Here is a 27,742-nt window from a genome sequence, read left to right as displayed (position 1 = left end):
TGCCACCTGAGCAAGTGGAGAAGGCACCTGTATGGCAGTCAGTCTCTCATCAGGAGGCTTCCATAAGCCTCTTATCCTTCTCCATCAGAGGGCAGACAGACTGACAACCACAATCACAGAAAACTAACCAACCTGGTCACATGGACCACAGCCTTGTCTAGCTCAATGAAACTATGAGCCATGCCATGTAGGGCCACCCAAGACGGACGGGTCATGGTGGAGAGTTCTGACAAGATGTGGTCCACTGGAGAAGGGAATGGCAAACCACTTCAGTATTCTTGCCTTGAGAACCCCATGAACAGTATGAAAAGGCCAAAAGTAGGACACTGAAAGATGAACTCCCCAGGTTGGTAGGTGCCCAATATGCTACTGGAGATCTGTGGAGAAATAACTCCAGAAAGAATAAAGAGACAGAGCCAAAACAAAAACAACACCTAGTTGTTGGTGTGACTGGTACTGGAAGTAAAGTCCAATGCTGTAAAGAGCAATATTGCATAGGAACCTGGAATGTTAGGTCCATGAATCAAGGCAAATTGGAACTGTTCAAACAGGAGATGGCAAGAGTGAACATTTAAGAATTTTAAGAATCAGTGAACTAGGCCACCCCTCCCGCCGGCGGCTCTGTCACGCGCCCCTCACCGGGCGGGCTGGGGTCTTTGTGACGCGGCGGCGACAGCCACGGACACAAAGGGAAGGCAAGGAGTCGAGCGAGGGGCTGGGCCTGACCCTGCCCCACGACCCCCGCCCACTGTGCGTGCGCGAAAGTATTTAAAAAAAAAAAAAAGAATCAGTGAACTAAAATGGACTGGAAAGAATGAATTTAATACAGATGACCCTTATATCTACCACTGTGGGAAAGAATCCCTTAGAAGAAATGGAGTAGCCCTCATAGTCAACAAAAGAGTCCAAAATGCAGTACTTGGATGCAATCTCAAAAATGACAGAATGATCTCTGTTCGTTTCCTGCCGGGGTCCAGCCCCGGCTGATCCAGGGTATTCAAAGCGGGGACGGCGTCGGCGAGGATCAGGATACAATAGCTTCAATTAGATATTAATTAGAGATGTAAGGAGTAATAGAATGAGGATAGCTCAGTAGGAAAATTCAGTGGAGAAAAGAGGCTGAGTAGCTTGGTTTACACGGGGGACCAATAAAACTTCAAGACAAGAAGCTTGCACCACTTACGTAGGCCGCAGGCGTCCTTCCGTTCTCCAGAAGGCGAGGAGACACTGAGGCCTCCCCGGTCGGATCTTAGAAGCCCAGGCAAAATTAGTAAGCTTGGTGGGTTCCGCGCTCCAGATGGAGACTCAGCCAGAGTGAGAGAGAGAGAGACATGGGGAGACCAGTATTTCGAGAAACTGATCCCAATTCTTTATTTTCCATGGTCTACTTTTATACACTGAGATGTTATGCAAAAGTCACGTGGCGTCAGCAGTCCTGACTTTTATTAAAGTCAGGTGCTTCATACAAATGTATACAGAGGTCTTAGGGGTGTTACATCATCTTCTGGCCAGGGGGGCCTGCTGAAAATTTATGACCCTCTCCTTGTGACAGTGGTCAGTCAACCAGAACACTTTTTTCTCCAAGGGTGATTATTCTTAAAACAGACGCCACCCAAATAAAGTTACATTCCTATAGGGTGAGGGTATAGTGGGTTTTAGTTAAGGAAAGAATTTACTTAGCCTAAGGTCTAACGTGATTTATATCAAAGGTTAATACTTATTTCTTCTATATATTCATTAATGTGTGTAAGGGCAGGGGATGTGGAGACTTAGCAACAAACATTGGCTCAACAAATGAAAAAACCCTTCACCAATACAATTTCTAATCAGCCCATTATACTTACACTAATAGTTTTCTAACTTTTCTAAGGAACCTGTTTTTAGAAGGTTTAAAGCATCTCGTGCCTCTCACGGTTGGGAGGCTATGAGCAATCACATGTGGCCGGACAAGCCTGTCAGGCAGGCCAGAGAAACTTCAGAGGAGTTTGTAGGTTAAAACACTCTTGTCACGCCCAGGAGTTTTGATTAACTGGAGCTCTAGGTTAACTCCTTCTCCGAAAGAGGTGGTGGGGGACAGCCCCATGTAAAGTCAGAGGTGTACGGGAGAGCACAAAGTAGTAAAGTAGGCAGGCTCTGGTTATGGGGGTAGATGCTCGAGAATTTCCAGGGGTCCTGAGGCTCGATCCCGCCTTTGCGTATGTCGAGCCTCCTTCCTCATGACCTTTGCCATGGGTGGAGTACCTCACGCTGGCCCCCAACAGTTTCCAAGGCAAACCATTCAATATCACAGTAATCTAAGTCTATGCCCTGACCAGTAATGCTGAAGAAGCTGAACGGTTCTATGAAAACCTACAAGACCTTCTAGAACTAACACCCAAAAAAGATGTTCTTTTCATTATAGGGGACTAGAATGCAAAAGTAGGAAGTCAAGAGATACTTGGAGTAACAGGCAAATTTGGCCTTGGAATACGGAATGAAGCAGGGCAAAGGCAAACAGAGTTTTGCCAAGAGAACACACTGGTCATAGCAAACACCCTCTTCCAACAACACAAGAGAAGACTCTACACATGGACATCACCAGATGGCCAACACCGAAATCAGATTGATTATATTCTTTGCAGCCAAAGATGGAGAAGTTCTATACAGTCAGCAAAACCAAGACTGGGAGCTGACTGTGGCTCAGATCGTGAACTCCTTATTGCCAAATTCAGACTTAAACTGAAGAAAGTGGAGAAAACCATTAGGCCATTCAGGTATGACCTAAATCAAACCCCTTATGATTATACAGTGGAAGTGAGAAATAGATTCAAGGGATTAGATCTGATAGAGTGCCTGAAGAAATATGGATGGAGGTTCATGACATTGTACAGGAGGCAGTGATCAAGACCGTCCCCAAGAAAAAGAAATTCAAAAAGGCAAAATGGTTGTCTGATGAGACCTTACAGATAGCTGAAAAAAAGAACAGAAGTGGAAGGCAAAGGAGAAAAGGAAAGATATACCCATCTGAATGCAGAGTTCCAACGAATAGCAAGGAGAGAGAAGAAAGCCTTCCTCAGTGATCAATGCAAAGAAATAGAGGAAAACAATAGAATGGGAAAGACTAGAGATCTCTTCAAGAAAATTAGAGATGCCAAGGAAACATTTCATGCAAAGATGGGCACAATAAAGGATAGAAATGGCATGGGCTTAAAAGCAGAAGATATTAAGAAGAGTTGGCAAGAATACACAGAAGAACTATACAAAACAGATCTTCATGACCTAGATAGTCATGATGGTGTGATCACTCACCTAGAGTCAGACATCCTGGAATGCGAAGTCAAGTGGGCCTTAGGAAGCATCACTAAAAACAAAGCTAGTGGAGGTGATGGAATTCCAGTTGAGCTATTTCAAATCCTAAAAGATGGTGCTGTGAAAGTGCTGTACTCAGTATGCCAGCAAATTTGGAAAACTCAGCAGTGGGCACAAGACTGGAAAAGGTCAGTTTTCATTCCAATCCCAAAGAAAGGCAATGCCAAAGAATGCTCAAACTACCACACAATTGCACTCATCTCACATACTAGTAAAGTAATGCTCAAAATTCTTCAAGCCAGGCTTCACCAGTACATGAACCATGAACTTCCATATGTTCAAGGTGGATTTAGAAAAGCCAGAGGAACCAGAGATCAAATTGTTGACATCCACTGGATCATCGAAAAAGCAAGAGAGTTCCAGAAAAACATGACTGTGCCAAAGCCTTTGACTGTGTGGATCACAATAAACTGTGGAAAATTCTGAAAGAGATGGGAATACCAGACCACCTGACCTGCCTCTTGAGAAACCTGTATGCAGGTCAGGAAGCAACAGTTAAAACTGGACATGGAACAACAGACTGGTTCCAAATAGGAAAAGGAGTACGTCAAGGCGTATATTGTCACCCTGCTTATTTAACTGATATGAAAAGCACATCATGGGAAATGCTGGGCTGGATGAAGCACAAGCTGGAATCAAGACTGCTGGGAGAAATATCAATAACCTCAGATATGCAGATGACACCACCCTTAGGGCAGAAAGTGAAGAAGAACTAAAGAGCCTCTTGATGAAAGTGAAAGAGGAGAGTGAAAAAGTTGGCTTAAAACTCAACATTCAGAAAACGAAGATCATGGCATCTGGTCCCATAATTTAATGGCAAATAAATGGGAAACTGTGGAAACAGTGACAGACTTTAGTTTTGGGGCTCCAAAATCACTGCAGATGGTAAATGCAGCCACGAAATTAAAAGACACTTGGTCCTTGGAAGAAAAGTTATGACCAACCTAGACAGCATATTCAAAAGCAGAGACCTTACTTTGCCAACAAAGGTCCATCTAGTCAAAGCTATGTTTTTTCCAGTGGTCATGTATGGATATGAGCGTTGGGACTATAAAGAAAGCAGAGCACTAAAGAATTGATGCTTTTGAACTGTGGTGTTGGAGAAGACTCTTGAGAGTTCCTTGGACTGCAAGGAGATCCAAGCAGTCCATCCTAAAAGAGATCAGTCCTGAATATTGATTAGAACTGATGCTGAAGCTGAAACTCCAATACTTTGGCCACCTGATGCAAAGAACCAACTCATTGGAAAAGACTCTGATGCTGGGAAAGATTGAAGGCAGAAGGAGAAGGGGACAACAGATGATGAGATAGTTGGATGGCATCTCAGACTCAATGGACATAAGTTTGAGTAAGCTTCAGGAGTTGGTGATGGATAGCGAGGCCTGGTGTGCTGCAGTCCATGGGCTTGCAAAGAGTCGGACATGACAGAGCAACTGAACTGAACTGACTGTCAGAACTCACTTTTCAATGCATGTGACTAGTGATAGAAATAAGTACAGATGTGAATGTGTACTTGAGGTCCTGTCCACAGAGGCCCTGACTACAGTGATGCCCTAATAATAACGAGCACACCCAGTGCCCAGAGCATAGTTCGTAAATTCCTTTCTCCACTACAAGGAACCCGAACTCTCTAGAGAAGTGACTGATTTCAGGGTGTGGGCGGGGAAAGTATAAGGTGATCTTGAAATATTTTGTTGTACCAGAAAGTAAAGATGTGTTTAAAGAATGATAGCAACACTTCAAAAGATAATGAGAACCATCTTGAAGGGGCTCCATTGGCCAAGGCTGGGGCAAGAACAACAAAATGAAGCAAATGATGGTGGATTATATCTAACTGAATGAAATAAATGTGTTTGAGTACATACTGATACATAAATAGGAGAATAATAAATGAGGAGAAGAAAAAGCTCTTTTTGCAGTAGAATGCCAGTTAATAAGGGTGGAAAAAATGATGGCATTAGGAAATGATCACTTGGCGACTAGCATAGTGATAATTAATCTGATCAAGAAAAGTCAGTGGAGGTAAAACTAATGGTGAAAGTTTGATGCGGAATTGGATCTTCACCGCCTCAAAGGACCTCTCCACACATACTTCTCTCACAGGGGAAAAACAGAAACTTAACAATGGAGAAAACAGGCAGACAAAACCTGAGTCAGAAGGTCAAAGTTAACATCCCCAGTAAGAACACACAGCAGCATCAGGTGCCACGTGTTAAGATGCAATGAGAAGACTCCAGCACCACTTCTGTACTGTTCTTACCCTGAATCTAATAAGAGGAAACTTTGGATAAATTTAAACTAAGAGGCATTCCACATATTAACTGGCCTATAATTTTCAAGTGTTAGGACTTTTAAAAGTCAAGGAAACACTGAGAGACTACCTCAAATTAAAGATGACTAGAGAGATGGCGCACCTCAGTGTGCTTTGTTTATCTGCATGGATCTTTTTCTTCTAGAAAGGGCGTTATTAGGACAGTAGGCTACTGTTTGAACTGTGGTGTTGGAGACTCTTGACAGTCCCTTGAACAGCTGGGAGATCCAACCAGTCCATCCTAAAGGAGATCAGTCCTGAAAATTTATTGGAAGGACTGATGCTGAAGCTGAAACTCCAATACTTTGGCCACCTGATGCAAAGAACTGACTCATTGGAAAAGACCCTGATTCTGGGAAAGATTGAAGGCAGGAGGAGAAGGGGACGACAGAGGATGAGATGGTTGGATGGCATCACCGACTCAATGGACATGAGTTTGAGCAAGCTCCAGGAGTTGGTGATGGACAGGATAGCCTGGTGTGCTGCAGTCCATGAGGTTGCAGAGTTGGACACAACTGAGCGACTGAACTGAACTGTATTAGAGTCTGTGAATTAGATGGTAGTAAGTGTAACAATGTAATTTACATTTGATGGCTGTATTGTGGTTTTGAAGGAGAATATCCTGATTTGTGTTCAGGGGTAATGGAATATTAGGTCATCAAGTTATCCTTGAGTAGTTCAGGGGAAAATGTTATTTGTAGTATTCTTGCAGAGATTATTTTAAAAATAAAAAATAAACATATAAAAGTGGAAAAATAAAATGGTGGTGGCTTCACTGGAAAATGAAGTTTCTTATGGTGACTTGTTTGAAGACAATTAAATTCAGAATTTAACTTTTTAGATGTCTTTAAGATTATCATTTGCATTCAAATGTCACTCCTCACTCTTTTATAATTTTTGAGATATCAGTAGTTGTGGAGGAAAACCATGGGTAAAATAATCCAAGGATACATTAAATTAAAATACAATAAGATCATCAGTAATAAACCATGATGAAATCAGATACCTCTGATATGATGCAATGAAACTAACACTTCCCCTCTGAAGTAGTCTTCCCCCTGTCCAGTATGACTGGGGGTTTCTCAGGTGGCTCAGTGGTAAAGAATCTGCCTGCCAACACAGGAGGCACAGGAGGTGTGGGTTGGATCCCTGGGCCAGGAAGATCCCCTGGAGGAGGAAATGGCAACTCACTCCAGTATTCTTGCTGGGATAACCCCACGGGCAGAGGAACCTGGTGGTTTATAGTCCATGGGGTCACAAAGAGTCGGATGAAGCAACTGAGAACGCACACAGGCCGGTTTGGTTGCTCCTCACCTGTGGGCTTCTCCTGTGGCTCAGCTGGTAAAGAATCCACCTGCAATGTGGGAGGCCTGGGTTTGGTCCCTGGGTTGGGAAGATTCCCTGGAGAAGGGAAAGGCTACCCACTCCAGTATTCTGGCCTGGAGAATTCCATGGACTGTATACTCCATGGGATCTCAAAGAGTCAGACACGACTGAGTGACTTTCACATAACTTCACCTTTGAGCACTGGACATGGGGCTCACCCAAACTGAGATGTGATGCCAGAGTGAAACAGATACCAAATTTTGAGGACTTAGTATGGCAAAAGAGTAATATACCTCAATAACAATTTTAATCCTTCTTAATAATTATAAACATAATGTATTAACAATTTACATCATTTGTATGTTGAAATGATGATATTTGAGATACATTGGGTTAAACTATATCAATAAAATCCATTTTACCCATTTCTTGGAAAATTTGAATTTAGAGATGTGGCTTACACTGTGTTGCTATTGAAACATGCTGGTCTTAGAGCCCCTTGAAGACAGAGAGGCTGCAACTCTCGGTCATATAAGCCATGTGTCCAGGAGAATGCATGGCTCACAGCTTGTCTCCATTAAATTTTTGTTATCCACCTGAGCAATGAATGACTGTAATATCTATTTTCAAAAAGATATGCAATTGCAGGCACATTAAGCTTCCTTCTATCAGTTATTCATAGGAAAAGAGACAGAAAAGAGATACACAAAACTGAAGAAGTTGGTTGCCTTGGGTGGTGTGATTACAGGCTGCTTGTTATATTTTTGAAACTTTCTGCAGAATTATTTCCTTCTCAGAATTTAAAGAATTTTCCTCCTTTTTAAGTTAAAGAATGAAGACAGAAATTGTGTTTGTTGTGTTCTTGTTTGTTTTTTTGTTTGTTGTGGGGAGAAAAAGAGGCACATGTGAAGGAAATCTTCAAACACCATTGAGGCGATTCCAGTGGCCTTTTCCATGTGTATCTCTTGTTGGGTGTGGGGTGGGCATGATGATTCTTGAGAGTTGCAGTATGCCATGGTTAACAGCAGCCCGTTCTGGTGCTGGGTAGTAATCTCTTTGGCCCAGAGCAAGTAGAGCAAGTGAAGAAGATTTGATTATCTCCAGCTTCTGCAAGGAGCTGCAGTTGTTTCTCAAGGTCAGGTCAGGGAGCATCCTGAGGATGAATAATAACAGTCCTCTGAGAACGTTCGATCCTGGCAACCATTTATAACCATATAAAGCTGATAATAAAATAATTCCAAAGTAAGTAAACAGTGGGTACATAAGTACCCTCTGAGATCAGTAAATCTGAGTGCATGAGCTGCCAGTGCAAGGAGCAGATTCAACTTCTTTTCTTCAAATGTCCCAATAATAAGGAGGACAGCACCATTTCATGGTTTTAAAGTGGAGGGTGGCGGGGGGTTGGGGAGAAAAGTGTCTCTAACACAAAGGCTAGAGGAGAGTGAAGTTCCCAGCCATTAAAAAACATTTAGACTGTGACACATTTCACCGAGTCAATGGATATTTGTTGAGCCCCTACTATGCGCTGTGAATGTTTTCCCTGGCTGATATAGCAGTAAACAATGCATACAACATTCCGTACCTTTATATTCTTGTGGGATAAATGAAAGCAATAAACATATGTAACTTAACATGTACCTTGTTAGATGGCCGTTAAGTTCTAAGAAGAAAAATAAAGGGAGAAATGAGGGTAAGACCTAGTTGGAAGGGAGGCTGCAGTGTTAGATTAGTGGCCAGGGAAGGCCTCTGAGGAGATGGTATTCGAGTAAAGCAGAACCTGAAGGAGGTTTGGGAATAAAACATGTAGATTTTCTGGTAGAAAAACATCTCAAGAAAGAGAAGAGAAATTGCAAGGGCCCTGAAGCAACAAGAGGCTTACCTGGCTTATCAGAGGAACAACAGTAGTTAACAAACGGCAGCAAGGCTAAAACCAAGAGAAACCTCAGGAAAGTAGGAGACGGTGAAGCCAGAGCTGCGCTGTGGGGTCAGATTGTGCCACCTTCCTGGTCAGGGTAAGGACCTCGGCTTTTACTCTGAGTGAACTGGAGAGACATTGTAGGATTCAGAGCCTGCAAATGAGATCTTAGTTTATGCCTACCAGAAACTGGCTTCAGAATAGTTAAGCAGGGAAACCAGCTTTAGAGGCTTCTGCAGTAAGACAGAAGTTATGGTGGCTTGTATCAGGTGATAATTCTGGCAAATATAAGTGGTCATCTTCTGCACATATATTGAAGGTAGATCTGATAAGTTTTGTTGACTTATTGGATATAAGGCTTGTAAAAGAAGTAGACGAATTGAGGAAGAGGAGGAAGATCTGAGAGTTTTTTGGACTAAGCAAAGAGGAGTATGGATTTTGCCATTTATGGCATTGGGGAGGACTATCGGAGGAGCAGTGTGACCAGGACAATCGGGTGCTCAATCCTGCATATGTTCCTACTGAAATGACTAGGAGAAATCCAAAGCTATGGAGACATCAAGTAGGAAGTTGTACATGTAAATCTGGAGTTCAGAGGAGAATTACAGACCAATCTAGACAGCATATTAAAAAGCAGAGGCATTAATTTGCCAACAAAGGTCCATCTAGTCGAAGCTTTGGTTTTTCCAGTAGTCATGTATGGATGTGAGAGTTGTACTATAAAGAAGGCTGAGCGTTGAAGAATTGATGCTTTTGAACTGTGGTGTTGGAGAAGACTCTTTAGAATCTCTTGGACTGCAAGGAGATCCAACCAGTCCTTCCTAAAGGAAATCAGTCCTGGATGTTCTTTGGAAGCACTGATGCTGAAGCTGAAACTCCAATACTTTGGCCACCTGATGCGAACAGCTGACTCATTGGAAAAGATGCTGATGCTCGGAATGGTTGAAGGTGGGAGGAGAAGGGGATGACAGAGGATGAGATGGTTGGATGGCATCACTGACTCAATGGACGTGAGTTTGAGTAAACTCCAGGAGTTGGTGATGGACAGGAAGGCTTGGCATGCTGCAGTCCATGGGGTTGCAAAGAGTCAGACACGACTCAGCGACTGAACTGAACTGAATTCTGGAGATATAAATCTGGGGTCATCAGTTTATAAATGATATGTAAAACCTTGAGACTAGATGAGATAGATGGCATGAATGTAGATAGAGGAGAGAAGTCCCCAGAGGGATTCTGGGGATACTATATCCCTTAAAGATTGAAAGGTAAGGAATCTTCTCAGGGAAGAAACTTAGAAGGGGTAGCCATTAAGGGAGGAGAAGAATCCAGAGAGTGTGACACCCTGGGAGGTAATAAGAAAATATCTCAGGGGACGGGAGAGGTCAGCTGTGTCAAGAACTACTGACATGCTGTGTAGGATAAGGACTAAGTATTGACTCAGATTTGTAACTTGTAGGTCACTTGTAATTTTATAGTTAATACATTTTTAAGTGTGGTAGGGGAAAAAAATAAAAATGGGATGAGATAGCTGGAAGAAAGTGAGTATAGACAATTTCTTTGTTAGGTTTTGCTATTAAAAGGAGAGAAATTCAGTACTAACTAAAAGTGACGGGGAAACTTCTGTCTTCCATTTGGGGTGCAGAAAGCTGAAAAGAGATCCTTCTTACTCTTACACAACAAAAACAAAAAGGCAGATAATTGGCAAATTCACAGCTTTTCTTGAACTCTCGAGAGCTTAGGTCTCAGGGCCAAAACTCTATAAGGAAAGACTGGTGCTTCTGAAGAGAAGTGGAGTACAACCAGCGCTTGATTCACTGTAGCACATATTGGATTTCATGCAATGGTGTAAGGAAGCTTCAGCTACAAAGTTTAATAAATTCTAAATGCTGGATGTTGGCCAGCATGAAGTATGGATGCTGTGAGAACCGCAGACAGGAGGGTTGCTCAGAAACCTTTGCATTCTGTTCTCCATGGGGTGCTCATGAGAAAGACCGAAAGGCAAGTCTTTCCTGCAGTGAAGACCCTCAGGAGAGGAAGATGTAACATCCCTGTTTCCTATTTTGCCTACTGATCAAAAGGCTCCAGCTTCTGTGATAAGGGTACCAAACTCTATTGCCTTCAGGCCACAGTTAAAAAACCCAATGCAGCTTTGAAAAAGGAACAACAGCAAAATATTCTATCCCTTGGTGGGAACAAAAAAGATGCCCTGGGCTTGACCATGAGAAATGTCCTGCTGCTGGTGGAGAAGCAGGAACAGTAAGAAGTGTCCACCTCTGAGATCCAGTGACATGGCATCTGGCAAAGACCAAAGCTGAGCCAGGACAACAGAGAATCTTCCCTGGTCTCCACCACCCGGCTAGCAGGCACTGAGTAACAGGTACTAGAGGTTTACTGCTGGGAGAGGGGTATAAGATATAAAGAGACCCTTTCTGAGGTGCAAGTGCAAAGAAAAGACCTGAAGTTGCAGGCAGAACAAACACCGAGGAAAACCCTCTTATTAATCAGCCCCCGCCCTAAAGGTGTTTGAAGCCTGTCATGTAGCAGAAATAAAAACAGCAAGAAGTCCCCAAAGCAGCTCAATTCTCGACCAGGTTGACTCACAGAGTGCTTTCTCTTTTCCTGGGAGAAATGTCTATTCAAGTCCCGTGCCCAGTTTTAATAGACTTCTTTGTTTTTAGTTGTTGAATTGTTAAGAGTTCTTTATATATGCTGGATATTAACCCCTCATCAGATATATGATTTACAAATATATTTTTTCATTCCATGGGTTGCCTTTCACTTTGTTGAGTGTATCCTTTGAGGCAACAGTGTCTTTTTGGATTCAAAATAGCTTACCTTTATCTCAACTAAATTTCATGGCTTTTCTTGGTTTCATCCCTGTCTAGAATGCCCCCTTGCCTTCCTCTGTCTGGATAACTCCAATGCACCCTCAAAGACAGCAGATTTTGATAAGCATGTAAACTCTGTCCATTCTGTACTTTTAAACTCTGCATTCCGTGTTCAGAGTTATCCCTTTGTGACTGTTCAGTCACAGCTCAGCTGTTGAATCCACCTGGACTACTCTTCATTATGTTGACCTTCTTCTGTTTCCTCTTAGTACCAAACTCCTTCCTGGATCAGAGCCTTCACACTTGATGATCTATCAGAAATGCTCTCTCTCAACCTCTTTATCTGCCAAATTCTCATCACCCTTCAAGTTTAAATTCACATGTTAATTTCCTCAGGGAAGTTTTCCCTCACGCTAGAGACTTATATCAAGTTAAAGTGTTAAAGAGTTTCTCAGGACTCTATAATTGTCCTTCAAAACGTTTATTAAGATTGTAATTATTTATTTATTGTTGTAGGGTCTCTTGACAATGACATCTGTCTAGTTCTGACCATTCTAATTATTCCTTTTTGTTCTTAATCTTAATTTTTGATCTTAATAAAAGTAAGGACCTTGTCTCTCTTGTTTATCACGCATAGCACAGTGCCTGACATGGAGTAGATCAGTGTATAGGATAAAAGAATGAAATACAAAGACATAAAGAAGAGTTTCATTTAAGATGTGGGGGAACTGATAGTTAGAAAGTATTGGTATAATTATGAAATAAAAGCAGCACATAGTTTGCTTTTAAGTGTTCATTAGATAGGAATTAAAAAGCAGTCCATCATTTTCAGAGGAGGGAAACTGAGCCCAGATTGCTTGTGACTTAATTCTGTTGTTACATAGCTAGTAAGTAACAGAATGAGGCAGCCTGAGAGTCTATGATTATAATACAGTGCTCTTTATAATACATGATTCAGTTTTGTAGCTCCAGAAAACGCTAAATGATAATGAAGTAAATGGACTTTGTATTAAGTTTATCATTTGCACAAGAATATGGAGAAGATCATCCTGAAATAGACCCCATGTCAATTTAGCCAGGTGTTTTAGAAGTTCTAGTAGTTTCTGATGTCAATTTTAAAAGTAAGTTCTATGTGAATCATCTTGCCCTAATGGCTTTCTTACTCATAAATTGATCCATAAATTTTGCATCAGTTTATATTTGCTGCCAGGCTGCACTCTGCATCAGTGGATTTTTAAAATGTATTATACACTTAGTAAATATGTGCTTCCTTTAATTGTGTCTCATTTGCACTGCTCAGGGAACAGAGGTTTAGAGAAGCAGTCTGTGAGTGTGGAAAGAGTGTGGGTCTTAGATCTTGGGTTTGAATCCCAACTCTGACCTCCAAACCTTTGTTCTCTTATCTCAGAAATGCAGAGCTATTAATATCTACATGCTAACATAGGTGAAATGAATTAATGTACGTAAAAGGCATGACAGAAAAGTAATCATTTAATATTAGTTTCATTTTCAGCCTAGTCTTTATAAGTTTGGCAAACTAATCAGTTCACTAATATCTGTTCTGATTTTAGATTTTGATCATGGATCTTTCAACTCAATCTTTCCATATAGCAGAGTCTGAAACTCTTTAGTTCCTATCTTCACAATAATACCTGCCTTTGTATTTCTGACCAATGTAATTATTCTTTTTTGATCTTCTCTACTTCTGATGTATCCTTGCTGCTGCTGCTGCTAAGTCGCTTCAGTCATGTCCGACTCTGTGCAACCCCAGAGATGACAGCCCACCAGGTTCCCCCGTCCCTGGGATTCTCCAGGCAAGAACACTAGAGTGGGTTGCCATTTCCTTCTCCAATGCATAGAAGTAAAAAGTGAAAGTGAAGTCGCTCAGTCGTGTCCGACTCTTAGCAACCCCATGGACTGCAGCCTACTAGGCTCCTCCGTCCGTGGGATTTTCCAGGCAAGAGTACTGGAGTGGGGTGCCATTGCCTTCTCCAGATATATCCTTATAACATCTTAATCAATGTTCCAGGTGTGGGCCACCAAAATTTAATAGAAGGTAGGGCTAAGTTTGTCGGGGTACCTGTTGATGATTGACTGTTATACACATTAAGAAAGAACTTTTCATAAAATTGATAACTAGGGATTCAACCATTTACTTCTTAAGTATTTATTGTTCATCTTCATTTCTTAAACATAAATTAAGGTTACCCAATTCAGCAAATAAAAATACAGGATGCCCTGTTAACTGGGTATCTTGTATTTTATTTGGCCGCCCTACCATAGATAAGAGATAATCTCTCTATAAGTAAAAAAGATCAAGATACAGTTTCTATTCTAAGAAATTTTTCTAAAAAACAAATTAAGGATATAGGCATGGACTTGGAGATAGACAATCTGGTGATACAGGGAAAGAAAGGGTTGCAGGTGGATGGTGTACAAGTTCATAGGGCTGCCATAACAAAGGACTGCAGAACTGGTGACTTAGTATTACAGAAATTGATTTTCTTGCAGTTCTGGAGGTAGAAGTCTGAATTCAGAGCATCAGCAGGGTTTATTCTTTCTGCGGGGGAGTCGATTCCAGGCCTCTCTCTTGTAGCTTCAGGTAATAGCCCCATATCCTTGGTTTGCAAATGCATCGCTCCATTTTCTGCTAAGTCTTTACATGTTATTCTCCCTGTATATGTCTTTTCCTCTCCTTCTAAGGACACCGAGCCTACTGGATGAGGGCCCACTTAATGACTTCATTTTTAACTTGATTACATCTGCAAAGACCCTATTTAAAAATAAAGTCACATTAAAAAGCACCAGAGGTTAGGATTTCAACATATCTTTTTGGAGGACACAACTCAACCCCTTGCAGGGTATCTGTTATTTTATTTGGCAACATTACCATAGATAAGAGATAAGCTTTCTGTAAGAAAAAAGATTAAGATATGGTTATTGATATGCTTTAAAGTTTATGAAAGGGGTAATCTGTTGTGGGGAGGAATGATGAAAAAGGCCCGTAGTAGTGTCAAGAATTAATTGAGCTTGACTCTGAAGGGAGGGGAGAACTTGCTGGAGAGGGGGAGAAGGGCTGGAAGTGGATGATGAATAAGAGAAGAGGGAAAGGACTCATTTTCCAGGAAAGGAAGATATTTGCTCTAATTTACTAAGGATAATCACAATCAGACTGCAAACTCTGAGAAAAGCAACAATAATTAAACTTCCTTAACTCAGAAAAGCAACCGTGTTTTTATGAGACAGATTTTATTGGTGTCCAATCTTCCTTTCATCTCTAAAATTCAAATTGCTCAGTGTTAATTTGGTTTTGGCAACAACCCCAGAGATACTAGAGGGACAACAAGCCTGGGAAGCTCCTATAGGCAACCTCTGTGTATTAACACATACATATGGAATTTAGAAAAATGGTGCAGATGGACCTATTTGTAGGGCAGGAATAGAGACACAGACATAGAGAATGGACCTGTAGACACTGGGGAAGAAGGGGAGGGTGGGATGAATTGGGAGAGTAGCATTGACGTATATACACTCAGTTCAGTTCAGTTCAGTCGCTCAGTAGTGTCCGACTCTTTACGACTCCATGAATCACAGCACGCCAGGCCTCCCTGTCCATCACCAACTCCCGGAGTTCACTCAAACTCATGTCCATCGAGTCGGTGATGCCATCCAGCCATCTCATCCTCTGTCGTCCCCTTCTCCTCCTGCCCCCAATCCCTCTCAGCATCAGAGTCTTTTCCAATGAGTCAACTCTTGGCATGAGGTGGCCAAAGTACTGGAGTTTCAGCTTCAGCATCAGTCCTTCCAATGAACACCCAGGACTGATCTCCTTCAGAATGGACTGGTTGGATCTCCTTGCAGTCCAAGGGACTCTCAAGAGTCTCCTCCAACACCACAGTTCAAAAGCATCAATTCTTCTGTGCTCAGCTTTCTTTATAGTCCAACTCTCACATCCATACATGACCACTGGAAAAACCATAGCCTTGACTAGACGGACCTTTGTTGGCAAAGTAATGTCTCTGCTTTTGAATATGCTATCTAGGTTGGTCATAACTTTCCTTCCAAGGAGTAAGCGTCTTTTAATTTCATGACTGCAATCACCATCTGCAGTGATTTTGGAGCCCCCCCACCCAATAAAGTCTGACACTGTTTCCACTGTTTCTCCATCTATTTCCCATGAAGTGGTGGGACCAGATGCCATGATCTTAGTTTTCTGAATGTTGAGCTTTAAGCCTACCATGTGTAAAATAGATAGCTAGTGGGAAGCTTCTGTCTAGCACAGGGAGCTCAGCTCAGTGCTCTAGAGGAGTGATGGGAGGGTGGGAGGGAGGCACAAGAGGAAGGGGATGTATGTATACTTGTAGTTGATTCACTTTGTTGTACAGCAGAAACTAACACAACATTGTAAAGCAATTACCCTCCAATAAAAGATAGTGATAGAAAAGAAGGGAAATCTAATAACCAGGATGAGCTCTTGCCTATTTGTTTTCAAGTTACCATTTCCCCTTGTTGCTCTCCCTCGGAGTCACCAAAGAAGGAGGTGCGAACACAGGGATGGATAGTGAAATGAGCCTCTTGAATCTTTGCGTTACTTACAGTTCTGTGATATTTTCTGTCAACAGAAATATGAGTTTGTAAGGCTAATATCCACAGATCTGTGTGTGTTAGTTACTCAGTCGTGTCCGACTCTTTGTGACCCCACGAACTGTAGCCTGCCAGGCTTCTCTGTCCATGGAGTTCTCCAGGCAAGAATACTGGAGTGGATTGCCATTCCCTTCCCCAGAGGATCTTCCCGACCCAGGGATTGAACCCTGGTCTCCTGCATCGCAGACAGATTCTTTATCACTTGAGCCACAGGGAAGTCCACAGATCTACTTATGTTATATTGTCTGTTGTCCAGATAAACCAGCACAACTGCTTTCTTGGAGACTGAAAAGGCCAGATGTACTCAGTGAGAAAATAAGGATATGCCAGCTTTCAAGTCAATATATTATTGTTTACAAAATTAATTTTTAATAAAAGCATGAACATGAATATTTTACGGAATTATTATATTGTTGAATCTATGTGTAGTTTTGTGCAAGAGTTAATCAATCAGTTATGATTAACAAAAGACCTAGGCCCGATTGCATACCTCATCTATAATCTGCAACTAATATCAGGAAAGCTTCTGCTGTCTTGGTTCTTTCCAGGTAAATCTGATTCTGCAGAACTCCAGGAACTCTGTGATCCCAGCACTTTGGCCATTGACCAAGCCCCTGGAGCCTTCCTTCTTATCATGTGAAAGGATAACCACTTTTCACTTATCAAGGGAAAGGTGGCATTTGTCTTTCTAAGTTTTAAGGATCTCCCCAGGTTCTTTTCTTAATTCCAACTTTCCTAGCTTGTGTTAAAATTCTACATCCCCAGGTTATTTGTGATAAATATGCACAGAGCTGGGCTCCTTATCTGTACAAAAGGAATAGCAACTCAGGATTTAAAAAAAAAAACACAAATCCTCCTTTCCCCTATGGGCCTAAAAAACTTCTTTTTTATTCAAAAACTTCTTAAAAACATATAAAGGAGAAGGGAAAACAACCCAGAATATCACCACTTAAAGGCAGCTGTTATCAGTATTTTAGTTTATATCCTCCCAATCTTGCTGTTTCCTGCATATTTTATTTTGTAAACTAGTTGCATTTGTATTCTCTCTAAAACAGTGTGTGTGTATGTGTGTGAATATTTTTTTTTTTTTTTTAACCTAAAGCTGTTCATCAGAAATGACAGCAAGGTGGTCATGAATGCAGGAATGTGAAGACAGGGTGTGTGGGTTCAAATTCTTGCCTGAAGGTACATGTGTGCTCAGGCATGTTCGACTCTGTGATGCTATGAACTCTAGCCTACAAGTCTCCTCTGTCCATGGGATTCTCCTGGCAAGAACACTGGAGTGGGTTACCATTTCCTCCTGCAGGGAATCTTCCTGACCCAAGCAGGGATTGAACCCATGCATCCTGCGTCTCCTGCATGGACAGATGGATTCTTTAGTATTGAGCCACCTGGGAAGCCTTTATGCCTCTGTTTTTGCAAACTTGAGGAAATAATTCAGCTTCTTTAAATCTTAGTTCCTTCATCCACAAAACAGTCTTGAGATAAACATCTTTGTGTGAAAAGACTTTTCTGTAGTTCAGTGTGTTTTCTGAATTATCTTATTTCCAAAAAGTAGTATGACTGGGTCAAGCAGGATGAACATACTGTAAATTTCTTTCCAAAGGGGTTGTAGCTATTTAAGTTTCCATCAGCAGGGTATGACTGTGACCGTTTCACTGCACCCCTGCCAGCAGATAGCATATTTGTGTGTGTGCATGTGTGTGTATATAACATAATTTGATAGAAACATTGGTTTCTCATTCTTTGATCACCAAAGGATTTAAATAGTTGTTGCTGCTGTGTCGCTTCAGTCGTGTCCGACTCTGTGCAACCCCACAGATGGCAGCCCACCAGGCTGCTCTGTCCCTGGGATTCTCCAGGCAAGAATATTGGAGTGGGATGCCATTTCCTTCTCCAGTGCATTCACCCATGCTAAGTTACTTCAGTTGTGTCCGACTCTGCACGACCCTATGGACAGCAGCCCTTCAGGCTCCACTGTCCACAGGATTTTCCAGGCAAGAATATTGAAGTAGGTTGCCATTTCCTTCTCCCAAATAGTTGTTATGTCATGATTATTTTTAAGGCAGTTTAACTCTGAAATTTATTTGAGTACTATGGAGTAAGTGTGGCAACCCACTCCAGTACTCTTGCCTGGAAAATCCTATTGGCAGAGGAGCCTGATAGGCTGCAGTCCATGGGGTCGCTAAGAGTTGTACACGACTGAGTGACTTCACTTTCACTTTTCACTTTCATGCATTGGAGGAGGAAATGGCAACCCACTCCAGTGTTCTTGCCTGGAGAATCCCAGGGACGGGGGAGCCTAGTGGGCTGCCGTCTATGGGGTCGCACAGAGTTGGACACGACTGAAGCAACTTAGCAGCAGCAGCAGCATGGAATGAGTGAGAGCTTAAATTGATTAGCTCCAACAAGAGCAGGAGGACTTCCCTGGTGGCTCAGATGGTAAAGAATCTGCCTGCGATGTGGGAGACCTGGGTTCAGTAGCTGGGTCAAGATCCCCTGGAGAAAAGAATGGCAACCCACTCAAGTATTCTTGCCTGAAGAATTCCATGGGTAGAGGAGCTTTGTGGGCTACAGTCCATGGTGTTGCAAGGAGTTGGACCTGATTGAGCGACTAACACACACTCAACAACAACAATAGGCCTGGAGGAATCTGTAGGCTTATACAAAGTAGGAGCTCATCAGAGACAATACAAATTTTTGTAACTACCGTGGTGACTTCAGGAATGTTTTTACTGCCTTATACCTTGCTTGATCTTATTCCCTAGATTGTTTATCCTGCTTTGTTAAATATTTGCCAAGTGAGGTAACATATTAGATGAGTGTGAACCATCCGTTTATCCAAACGTGATCTCCCAAGGAACCACATCTCGCAATATTTATACCCTTTTGTAGTCTCTCCCTGAGTAACCCAAGGAATACCACAGAAGTGGTATTGCATTGCATACCTTCTGAGGCTGGGTCATAAGAAGACTGGTGGTTTACACCTGGTGGTCTCTTGGAAGGAACATGCTCTTAGATGAAAAACCAGCTATCACTCTGAAACTGCCATGCTGTGAGGAACAGCGGCCAGCAATGGAGGGAGGTCACGTGGAAAGACATGTCCAGCTCCTAGTTTTTCAAATCTTACAGCTGAAAGCCCAGAAATGTGAGTGTAGAAGTCACGTTGAACATTAAAGTCCAGTCAGATTTTCAGATAACTCTGGTCCCTGCTACTGTGTAACCATGACCACATGAGTGATCAGAAGTGATTACAACCCAGATGAACCCAGTCAACTCACAGAACTGTGAGGGATAATAATAAATCATTGTTTTAAGCCTCTAACCTTTAGAGTGGTTTGTTGTGTAACAGTAGAAAACCAACACAGTGAATTAACACAGAGGAAACACAAGCACTTTGGTTTGATATATTCCTTCTTTAAAAATTAGCAACAAGTGAACTTTGGAGTTGTCACTGATAGTTTTTGTCAAAGTGAAAATGCAGTAACAGGAGACAACATTCCAAATTAACTGATGAGAATAAGAAATGAATAGGACATAAAATTTCACATGGAGTTGGTGGTAGGGAGAATTAAAAGAGACCTGGTAAAATGGTCAATAAGAATCAGTTGGATACAATATGCAAGTCAAGGCTTACAGTCACTTGAGGATTTGTGGAGTCTAAAAGATAGGATATTTTGAAAGGATCAAGTGTTAAATGACTATTTGGCCTTGAATATTTGTTCCCCTATAGATTAGATGGATCTTTGTTTCTGGCTCTTATAGAATGAGGGGCAGGCAATACTGGAAGGCAGTGTTGATATATTGATTTCACATATATTGATTTCAAATTTGGGTAATTTAGTAATATAATGCTATGTATTTCTGTGCCAATAGTGTTTTTTAAAAATATTATATTTGTGAGTTTTGGGGCAAGCACTAGCTCCAAATTTTATTATATTATTTAATTTGCTTTATTTCTACTTTGCAAACCTATATAAGTATTTAAGATTATATACTAGAGCTACATAGGATATAGCAGAATTCAATTGACTTAAAATATACTAAGTGATAATATGAAGAACATTCATTTCATTTAGCGTTTTAGTCACTATCTTTTTGGTAGCCCCAAATTATAGTGAGTTTATGAATATTTTTGAGGAAGATGGATGGACAAGTTTATGCAGAAGAAATTCTCTTGAAATGTCACTAATGAAGCCATCAACCAATGTTCTGGACAGTTGAGAAGCCAGACCCAACTTCCCTGAGATTTCTTTTGAGAGATGAGATCTCAATATAAAAATTATTATTGAGAGACCTTCACATTGAATATATTACCACTTTCTCTCTACTTTCAGTTTGCAGTCAAAATTATCTGTTGCTCCAGTGCACACTGCTTATTTTTTAAAAGAGTTTTGTTAAGATTTTTACTACATGGACTTAATTATGTAATTGTGCAACAGATCTGGTAACTGCTTCAGAGGAACCATTTTGATCTATGAGGTGCCTAAGATAGTCTTTAAAGAACATCTAATTCCATAATTACAATGCCTAATAGACTAGAAAAATAGGTAGCAGGAATATCTTTGGAGCCATAAGAGAAACCTTATGGCCTTTAGCTAGGGCATATAATATCAGTTATGAAAATAGCCGAACCATTATGACATTATGTAACAGCATGTAATGGCAAAGGAGATATTAATGCTGGATAAAATAAGTTTTATATGCATTTTTTTCTTTTGACATAAACAAATTTATTTAATTAAAAAATATAAACTCAATTGAAAGTATCTTTATGTTATGAGAAAGAAAATACTATAATATTTTAGATACAGAATGACAGAGATATTTGAAAGAGAAGTTTTAAAAGATTGTAAATATATGAAATTAGCTATATAAATGCCTATTAATTTCAAAACTATATAAAAAAACCAGTTAATATTTCAAAGACAGATAATTTAAAGTAGTATATTCATATATTTGAATCTGGTGTACTATTCTTTCTGGATAGTAATGAAAAAAAAGTCAAGAATAAAACTAAAACATGCCAGAACCTTCAAATACTGTGATTACTTTAGCCATATGCTGGGGGTGAAGGTTCTGTTGAAATCTGGGTAGTTCATGAGAAGAAAAAGTGAATTTTAATCAAGGTCCATGCTGTTCAAACATTTTGCTGTTGTGATATCTTTCCTTAATATACTAACATTTTGATTCTATTTTATATAACCGATAAAAACATGTTTTGGTTGTTGTGAGCAAAAGACTTTTTTGGTCATATGTTTTAAAGGATATATTTTACCAAGAAAAGCCCAGAGTCTATCAAAGTATAACCCATTCACTATAAAATGGGTTTTAAAGTGAAACCCATTAAAAATTTCACACCAAAGGTTATATCTGGTGATAAAACAAACAAAGACAGGACGTGATTGGCAATGGATCCTGATACATACCAAATCTACTTGCCCTTTGCTTTCTATTATTTTTGTTTGGTTTGCATGAAAACTAATACATATGTGGGGTGTCTGGCATAAGCATAGGCTTATATTCTCTGAGACCCACTGGTATGTAGGGAAATAGCTGGCATTTGTAAATGAGCATTTCAAATGTTTCATAGAGCCAGCAATTTGGGGGAAAGTTTTTTTCAAGGAAGTTTTATGATAAAATTATGCAAGTTTTGGTTGTGAAAAATATTTAAACAGTGCATTTTTAAATTCACCGAGGGACAGTTATGAAAATATGGCCAAAGTGTTTACATGCCTTTGTGTTATACCTTATTTTAAAAAATCAAGTTTTGCTTGATATGTATAAACTCCCTATCCTTACATGTCTTTTCTTCCCCCCAGTATTTGAATGGCATTCAAAACCCACAATGTTGGATTGAGTTCTGCACATGGGAATATTCATATTTAACATCTCAAGCAAATATGACATCATTTTTTGAGACTGAAAATATTGCCTTAACTAATATGGATCAGTTCATTATTCAAGATAGACAGCATGTATGAACTATGTTTCACATATGTGAGCCCCACATGATGGGGCTAATACTTAAAGCCCTCATCAGCTAACCCTCATCAGCATTCTCAAATAAAACACATCAACCACAAGCACAATGGCACATCCTGTGTAATGTCATTCTTTTACTAAATAAAAAGTAAGAAAATTCTGGATATGACCATGAGGGAGTAATAGTATCAGATTTACTTTCTTATGTTAATCAACTAAGAAACCAGACATATATAAAGCAGTTGATATCAGATATCACATGACAGACTGCACATGATTATCATCCTTGATTATAAGCTAAGCTGTGGGCTTCCAGGGGACTCAGACAGTAAAGAATCCACCTGCAATGCAGGAGACTGGGTTTGATCCCTGGGTTGGAAAGATCCCTTGGAGAAGGGAATGGCTACCCATTCCAGTATTCTTGCCTGGAGATTTCCATGGACAGAGGAGCCTGGTGGGTTACAGTCCCTGGGGTCGCAAAAATCAGACACTGAGTGACTAACACTTTCACTTTCTTTCACATAAGGCAGTGTACTTCACAGAGCATGTATACCCTCTGCTATACAGGGACAGAGGAAGCAGATTAATGCCATGGAATCTCACTGAGTTTTAGAGACATTGATTGGAATTTAGGGAGGCCAAAATATTGGCACAAAGGGAGTTCACAAAGACAGAGCTTGGAAGATCTGCAGAAATATCCCCTTGAATCTTTGGCAGAGTATCAGTCTGCTCATGTAGGAGAATAAACTATCCAAACCTAGAGAAAGAACCACTGGAAATAAATTCAGGCTAACAGTTCCTGAAACTAACGATGGACTGAGAATAGTTTCTGTTTGTGTCAATCAGAATAAGTGAGATTTCATAATATATGATGCATTGGATAAAATACTTAGAAGAAAATTATCTTAGATGTAGGGTCAAATTATGTCTAGAATAATGACCTAACCTAACAAAGCTTCAAAGCAATCCTATACAGAAACAAAATAATACCAGGTAATCTAAGTGCATCCCAGAAAAGAGGTCAACACTATATAGAGGAATACAACAAAATCCTCCACACAACAACATAAAATTCACAGCGGCCTGCATACAAAAGACAATTGGAAGGCATACAAAGAATTAGGAAATTTTGACTGATAACTAAAAAAAAAATCAGTCTTTCAGACTCAGGAATAACAGGGGTGATCAAATTAGCAGACAAAGATGTTAAAAATAACTATTATAAATATACTACATATTCACAGGTTGAGGTTGAGAGATTTAGAAGATTATCAGTTCAGTTCAATTCAGTTGCTCAGTTGTGTCCAATTCTGCAACCCCATGGACTGCAGCATGCCAAACTTCCCTGTCCATCACCGACTCCTAGAGTTTGCTCAAACTCATGTTCATTGAGTCGGTGATGCCATCCAATCATCTCATCCTCTATCGTCCCCTTTTTCTTCTCCTCCTGCCTTCTATTTTCCCTAGCATCAGGGTCTTTTCCAATGATTCAGTTCTTCACACCAGGTGGCTAAAGTATTGGAGTTTCAGCCTCAGCATCAATCCTTCCAATGAATATCCAAACTGATTTCCTTTAGGATTGACGGGTTTGATCTCCTTGCAGTCCAAGGGACTCTCAAGAGATTTCTCCAACACCACAGTTCAAAAGCATCAATTCTTCTGTGCTCAGCTTTCTTTATAGTCCAACTCTCACATCCATACATGACTACTGGAAAAACCATAGCTTTGACTAGTCAGATGTTTGTTGGCAAAGTAATGTCTCTGCTTTTGAATATGCTGTCTAGGTTGGTCATAGCTTTTCTACCAAGGAGCAAGTGTCTTTTAATTTCATGGCTTGAAGTCACCATCTGCAATGATTTTGGAGACCAAGAAAATAAAGTTTCCATTGTTTCCCTATCTATTTGCCATGAAGTGATGGGACTTTACTTCATGAATGAATGCCATGAACGGATGCCATGATCTTAGAAGATATAAACAGACTCAAATGAAACTTCTAGAAATTAAAAATAAAATACATAGAACGAAAAATACACCAATTTGGACTAATATCAGATTAGACTTGGCAGAAATAAATCAATGACCTTGAAATTAGCAACAAAATTTTTCCAAAATAAAATAGAGATTGGGGTTGGGGAAAAAAGAATAGAGCACCAGTAGTCTTTGGGAAACTCCCAGGCAATTTATATTGGAGGTTAAATAAAGGAAGAGGAGGGACAGATATATATTAAAAAAAATAATGACCTAAAATTTTCCAAATGTGGTAGAAACTAGAAATGTACAGATTGAAAAAATTCATTGTGCTCAACGTACAAGAAACTGTGAAAAACACACCAAAGCATATCAGAATCAAATTGCTGAAAACTAAAAATGAAAGAAGAAAAAAATTGTAAAATTGTAAAAATAGCCAGAGAAAAGGCCAAAAGGGGACAAAGAAAGACAGCTGACATCACTGGATGCTACAAAAGTCAAGTGATAATAGAACAATATCCTTAAAGTACTAAAAGGAAAAAAAATAAAAGGACCTGTCAGTCTAGTGGTGCCGCACTCAGTATTCGGCGATTGGGAGGATGGACTGTGGCAGATTTTTTGACTAGTGATCTTTCCTGCCAGGGCGTTATGCAGCTCTGTTCTGTTCAAATTAGCAGTGGCTGTGTATATGAATATCTTGGCTAAAGAAAAGTGGTAAAAGTATGTCATGTGTCACTTTTGAACAGAAACTGTAAGAGTAACATGTCTCTTTTCTCCTGAGACAGGCGATGTTATAAATAGAGGCAGGTCCATCATCCTGGGATATGGAATAATGATGACATGAAGCTGAGCCATAGCGGAACCACAAGTGACATGTAATAGGAGTGAGAGATTTAACTTGCCATAAAACATTGTGATTTTGAAATTGTCAACACAGCCTAAGCTTGACCATCCTAAATGATACAGGCAGAAAGATTAACTTGCGAAACAAGGGCAGATTCATAGCATGAGACTAAAAGAATCCTCACACATCTTGCAGTCTTCAGATAACACAATACCAGCTATGCAAATATTTCTAATATAGAAGAATAGTGATTAGTACCTAAAGAAACTGAAGTAAATAATAAAGAACTCTCTAGCTAGTTCAAATTTCAAAATGATAGAAATAAATAATAGAAAGAAATAGGCCCAGAACAAATATAAGAGAATTGAACCACACTGTGAAGTTTCAGAGAAACTTTTTTTTGGCTTTAAATATAACCTTTTTTTTTAAATTTTTTTTTTATTTTTAAACTTTACAATATTGTATTAGTTTTGCCAAACATCAAAATGAATCCGCCACAGGTATACCCGTGCTCCCCATCCTGAACCCTCCTCCCTCCTCCCTCCCCATACCATCCCTCTGGGTCGTCCCAGTGCACCAGCCCCAAGCATCCAGTATCATGCATCGAACCTGGACTGGCGACTCATTTCATACATGATATTATACATGTTTCAATGCCATTCTCCCAAATCTCCCCACCCTCTCCCTCTCCCTCTCCCACAGAGTCCATAAGACTGATCTATACATCAGTGTCTCTTTTGCTGTCTCGTACACAGGGTTATTGTTACCATCTTTCTAAATTCCATATATATGTGTTAGTATACTGTATTGGTGTTTTTCTTTCTGGCTTACTTCACTCTGTATAATAGGCTCCAGTTTCATCCACCTCATTAGAACTGATTCAAATGTATTCTTTTTAATGGCTGAGTAATACTCCATTGTGTATATGTACCACAGCTTTCTTATCCATTCATCTGCTGATGGACATCTAGGTTGCTTCCATGTCCTGGCTATTATAAACAGTGCTGCGATGAACATTGGGGTACATGTGTCTCTTTGAATTCTGGTTTCCTCAGTGTGTATGCCCAGCGGTGGGATTGCTGGATCATAAGGCAATTCTATTTCCAGTTTTTTAAGGATTCTCCATACTGTTCTCCATAGTGGCTGTACTAGTTTGCATTCCCACCAACAGTGTAAGAGGGTTCCCTTTTCTCCACACCCTCTCCAGCATTTATTGCTTATAGACTTTTGGATTGCAGCCATTCTGACTGGTGTGAAATGGTACCTCATAGTGGTTTTGATTTGAATTTCTCTGATAATGAGTGATGTTGAGCATCTTTTCATGTGTTTGTTAGCCATCTGTATGTCTTCTTTGGAGAAATGTCTATTTAGTTCTTTGGCCCATTTTCTGATTGGGTCATTTATTTTTCTGGAGTTGAGCTGTAGGAGTTGCTTGTATATTTTTGAGATTAGTTGTTTGTCAGTTGCTTCATTTGCTATTATTTTCTCCCATTCTGAAGGCTGTCTTTTCACCTTGCTAATAGTTTCCTTTGTTGTGCAGAAGCTTTTAAATTTAACTAGGTCCTATTTGTTTATTTTTGCTTTTATTTCCAATATTCTGGGAGGTGGGTCATAGAGGATCCTGCTGTGATGTATGTCAGAGAGTGTTTTGCCTATGTTCTCCTCTAGAAGTTTTATAGTTTCTGGTCTTATGTTGAGATCTTTAATCCATTTTGAGTTTATTTTTGTGTATGGTGTTAGAAAGTGTTCTAGTTTCATTGTTTTACAAGTGGTTGACCAGTTTTCCCAGCACCACTTGTTAAAGAGATTGTCTTTAATCCATTGTATATTCTTGCCTCCTTTGTCAAAAATAAGGTGTCCATATGTGCGTGGATTTATCTCTGGGCTTTCTATTTTGTTCCATTGATCAATATTTCTGTCTTTGTGCCAGTAACATACTGTCTTGATAACTGTGGCTCTGTAATAGAGCCTGAAGTCAGGTAGGTTGATTCCTCCAGTTCCCTTTTTCTTTCTCAAGATAGCTTTGGCTGTTCGAGGTTTTTTGTATTTCCATACAAATTGTGAAATTATTTGTTCTAGCTCTGTGAAGAATACCGTTGGTAGCTTGATGGGGATTGCGTTGAATCTATAAATTGCTTTGGGTAGTATACTCATTTTCACTATATTGATTCTTCCAATCCATGAACATGGTATATTTCTCCATCTATTAGTGTCTTCTTTGATTTCTTTCACCAGTGTTTTATAGTTTTCTATATATAGGTCTTTAGTTTCTTTAGGTACATATATTCCTAAGTATTTTATTCTTTCCGTTGCAATGGTGAATGGAATTGTTTCCTTAATTTCTCTTTCTGTTTTCTCATTATTAGTGTATAGGAATGCAAGGGATTTCTGTGTGTTGATTTTATATCCTGCAACTTTACTATAATCACTGATTAGTTCTAGTAATTTTCTGGTGGAGTCTTTAGGGTTTTATATGTAGAGGATCATGTCATCTGCAAATAGTGAGAGTTTTACTTCTTCTTTTCTAATTTGGATTCCTTTTATTTCTTTTTCTGCTCTGATTGCTGTGGCCA

Source organism: Bos indicus, chromosome 23 (assembly GCF_029378745.1).
Source record: "Bos indicus isolate NIAB-ARS_2022 breed Sahiwal x Tharparkar chromosome 23, NIAB-ARS_B.indTharparkar_mat_pri_1.0, whole genome shotgun sequence".
Lineage (NCBI taxonomy): Eukaryota > Metazoa > Chordata > Mammalia > Artiodactyla > Bovidae > Bos > Bos indicus.
The sequence above is the reverse complement of the archived record's forward strand: the minus strand, read 5'-3'. Positions refer to the sequence as shown.